This window comes from Phyllostomus hastatus, unplaced genomic scaffold (genome assembly GCF_019186645.2).
Source record: "Phyllostomus hastatus isolate PE091 unplaced genomic scaffold, TTU_PhHast_1.1 phas_contig_329, whole genome shotgun sequence".
Lineage (NCBI taxonomy): Eukaryota > Metazoa > Chordata > Mammalia > Chiroptera > Phyllostomidae > Phyllostomus > Phyllostomus hastatus.
This window is the reverse complement of record NW_025333854.1, coordinates 1,086,044-1,090,311: the sequence shown is the minus strand read 5'-3', so window position 1 is coordinate 1,090,311 and position 4,268 is coordinate 1,086,044.

The window sequence follows — 4,268 nt, the reverse complement described above, 5'->3', positions numbered from 1 at the left end:
CCCAGTCTCGTCCTCGGTCTCTCGACTGTGGCTCCGTCAGTAACAGAAGGGCGTAGAGCCGCCGTGCTCGAAGCCGTCCCGGAGACGGTCTGATCGAAGCCTTAGATGTTTGCGCAGCCGAAACCGAGGGCCAGGCCGCCTGGGTTCCGTTCCCTGTGCGGCGGACGACTTGCTCCGCGGCGTGGCCTCGGTTTCCCCGTCTGTAGAGTGGGGATGAACATGTTACCTGCGGATGTGGGAACTATTCGCCTGTAGGTAAGTGTGTTCCCGGGGGACCGCTGTGAAGACCGGATGGTCTCATCGCGAGGACCTAGCGCTCCGCCGGACTCACGGTAAGGGCTGCCAGCGTCCCTCGCTGTTGTGAACGGTCAGCGTAACCTGCTGCCTCGGTGGCTGAGCTGGGGCCCCCGCCTCTGGGTGCAGCGTGCTTCCCCGTGGACGTAAATAAGAATTATAAAGCTCTTTTCTGAGTCAGCTGCTATTAAGTCCTTTCCTCGGCTTCTCCTTTGGTAAAGACAATCACGAGATCACGTGGCTCCTTTCTCGAGGTGAGGGGACGCGCTGTCCGAGCCCCCCCTGCCCCCCATCTGCGAGGGCTTCCGGAAGGGGTGCCTCCCTTCCATCACTTACGCCGCTGCCGGGCGGCCTCGCCCCGGGCGCTGGAGTGGTCCCAGGGCAGCGCCGGGCTTTTCACGCTGACCGCAATGCCCTGCACTTCCCGGCATGAGTGGGTGCAGTGGCGTCGGGCCTGGGCTGGGCTTAAAAGCGATGGAAAATCCCGGGGCAGCCGGCGAGGAGAGACTCACACTTGTCTGCCCGCGCACAGGACTCCAGATGACCCTCCGGGGCTGGCTCCTGCGGTAGGGGACGCAGCACCTGGGCACCGGCGGGACACCTGGGGCCGGTGAGCAGGTGAGCGCCACACTCAGCCACGCACGGGAGTCCGAGGGCGCAACCCCGTGGGTGAGGCCTCTCCTCCTCCTCCGACGTCGCGGGTGTCTTTCCTGCTCCTCGCAGGCGAGCGGGGGTGGGAACTCACCGCACGAGCTAGGCCCGGGCAGACGGGTGGGGGCGGCCACGAGGCACCCAGGCTTTGGGTAGCCAGGCTCCCAGGCACCCAGGCTCTGGTGTTTCAAAGTGCCGGGGTCGGGCTGGGGGCTCACAGGGGACAGAGGCGAGGGGCTGGGGCACATGAACAAAGTGCATTTGTTCTGCCTGGACACTGGAGGCTGGAGAAAATTAGACCCAGGAGAGTCCGAGGAGAACCTGCGTGTGTCCTGGAGTTTGGTGTCGGGGGGCTGAGGGGCGGAAAACCACTCACAGCTACTGCTTGATTTGGGTGGGCAGAGTCCAGGCTCTGGGATAAGACAGTCAGGGGTTCAAATCCCAGCTCCACCACGTGAAACCTATATGGTTTCTGGACTGGCTGCACATACCACTGCTGAGCCAACAAACACTTCAGGGTTTTTGGAAGGACAGGAACGATTTGTGTGATGTCACTGGCGTCCTGTAGACTCGGGACTGCGTTTTGCCGGCCCCGCCGCCGGCCATCTCCCAGCGGTCTCCGCGCGGGGCAGCCCGCGCCTCCCAGGGGCACAGGCTCCGAGACCGAACGTAGCTGACGGCGGCTTTTAAAGATGCCTGGGACGTGCTGGCCACAGAGCGTTCTGCCGGCATCGGGAGTGCCCCGCAGTCCCTCAGGGTCCGCGTGCGTCTCAGACGGACCAGCACCGTGGCTCCGGGGTTTCTCCTAAGGGGGGGGGGGCTCCTGAGGCCCACGCTCGGCGGCTGTCAGGCACACGGCGCGGTCTCGGTAGCGCTGGTCGCTGGGCGACGGCCCCGAGTGTCCCCTGGGGCTGGGCACGCCATCCGCCGCCTCGTCCGGAAAGAGCGAGGCCGTCCGTCCCTGGGCCGACCTGGCCGGCGCTGGGCTGTTCTCCACGTAAGAGCGGCAACGCCGGGAGGTCCCCTGAAAACCTGCCTCGCTGGTCTCGGCGGCGACGCGGCTCACGCAGGCATGGAAGTGCTCGGCGGACAGCAGGCCGCTGCCGTCGTCACGGCTCTGCCCTTGAAGGAGAGTGTGACCCGGGCCCCCTGGGCCGGGTCGACGGGCGTGGGGCTCGGGACCGGCTCCCCCTGGTCTGCGAGCCGCGGGCGGCTGGGCGGCTGGTTCCCGGCCCACAGGCCGCCAGCACACAGGAGCGCAGTGAGCGCCGGCGTGTGTGGGGGAACGCAGGGCCCGCCCGAGGGGAGCCCCGCCCCGTGGCACGGCTCTGTGCAAGTGACGGCAGATGGAACTCCTTGGCGTCCAGGACGCAGTGCTGGGTGGGAATTCCTGAACCTCGAAGGACAGCCGCGGGGGGCGGGGAGGTCGGGGGCGGGGGTGTGACCGGGCCTGGCTGGCGAGCACCACAGCCGCACTCCGTTCTCGCGCCTCGGCCTCCTGAGACAGGACGTGGGAGGCAGGGACAGCACGCCAAGACTCTCAGCATCGCTGGCCGGGTCCTCCGTCCCCTTGGGCGCTCGGGGCCCCCTCTGGGCGTGTGTGTCTCTGCAGGTGGGTCAGTGCCTCTCCACCCCCCCCCCCCAACTCGGATCCCCGAGGCCCGGGGCGCAGCGCCTCACCCTGCCGGCTGCGTCCCCCAGCCTCCGGCCCCCTCTCGTTGTTCAAGACCAGGGACCTGGAAGGCAGGCAGAGGCACAGGCTGCTGTTCAGCCCAAGCACCGCACGAGTGGCCAGCTGGCACCGGGCGCCCGCGAGCAGGCGAAAGCCGGGGAGAATTCGTGAGAACGCCGGGGCGGCGGGGTGGGGCCGTCTCCGGCGCCGGCTGTCAGCCGCCGCAGCCTTCCCGCCCTGCCTCTCGGTGAAATTGATCCCGAGGGGTTTTTTTAATTTCACGAATGATTGGTGAGTAATCTCATTGTAAAGGAGCCAAGCACTCATTACCACCAATTAAAAATATTTTATATGCTATTCTTCCTCTCAATATTTAATATCGGAACATTTAAAGCGTGTGCACAGCCCGTCGTCACAGACTCCCACCGTAGCTTTGGTGCCTAGACGTGTTCTCGCAGCCGCTCGCCCGAGACCCTGGGTGTCCGTCTCCCCAGCCACGGCCACGGCCCCGGTCCTGGTCAGCCGCCCTCCCCCCTGGGGGCCTGCAGGGCCTGTGCGGGCTCGCCTGCTGGCTGCGAGACGGAGGGTGAAGACAAACAGTTCTGAACAGTGAGTGCTCAGCAGAGCCACTCGGGGAACAGTTTGTTTTCAAAGAGCACGCTCGCTCTTCGCTGGGAAGCGGACACGCCGTCTGCAGGTCGGAGCTCGCGGCCCCTGTGGCCGGAGATGCCGCTCTGGTTGCCAGGTTCTCGCCGGGCAGGCGTTTTCGCGGAGTGAGGGGTCTCAGCTGGGCTGCCGGGAGACTGCGGGCCCTCTGCCTCCTGTGATGCCTGGGGGGCGGGGGGTGCCCTTCGCTGCTCCCCCCCCCGACTCCCCAGGGTGAGGGGGGCAGCAGTGTGCTGCCCTACTTCACCCACAGACAACGCGGGACGTCTTCCTCGCACCAGGCGCCGCGTCAGTGGGAAGGCTTCCGAGAGGACCAGCCCCAGTCTTCCGCCCGTGAGGAGCCACCTCCGCGGAGGAGGCGACAGGTACGGCAGGTACGCCGCTCGGAGCCATTCCGCAGGCGTGCCCGCCCTGCGGCCCGGACGGCGGGGACTGAGGAGGGGCCCGGGCCGGGCTGGCCAGTGCCTCGGGGGAGCCCAGGGAGCGTGGTCGGGGGAGGCTGGCTGTGGGGTGGCTCTGGAAAGGGGGGTAACTTGCCGGGATGGGGGAGAGGGAGGGTCTCCCAGGCAGGAGGAACCACCAGCGCAGAAGGTGGAGAAATGAAACACCACGGTGCTTTCAGGAAGGGGGGGCGTGGGGCGGGGTGCGGGGGCCAGGCGGTGCCCGAGGGTGGGCGCAGCGCCGGGAACCCCCAGCGCTTCCTCTCCGGAGCGTGTTCCGGCGACCGGTGCGCCTGCCGCGCCGCACGGCGGCCAAAGTGTGGACGAGGTGAGGTGTCAGCCGGGGCTGGCGGGTAGTTACAGCAGGTCTGCGAGGTGGCTGCCAAGAATAGATGAAAAAACGGAGGGCTCGAACCTAACCCTCAGAGCCCTCGGCCTCCGTGCGTCCCTGCAAACAGAGCTGTCGGAGAGAGAGAGGAGCCGGCGGACTGCTGACCCCCGACCTTTCCAGGTCCCTCCCCGGCCTGCCGGCGTCCGCGGGGACC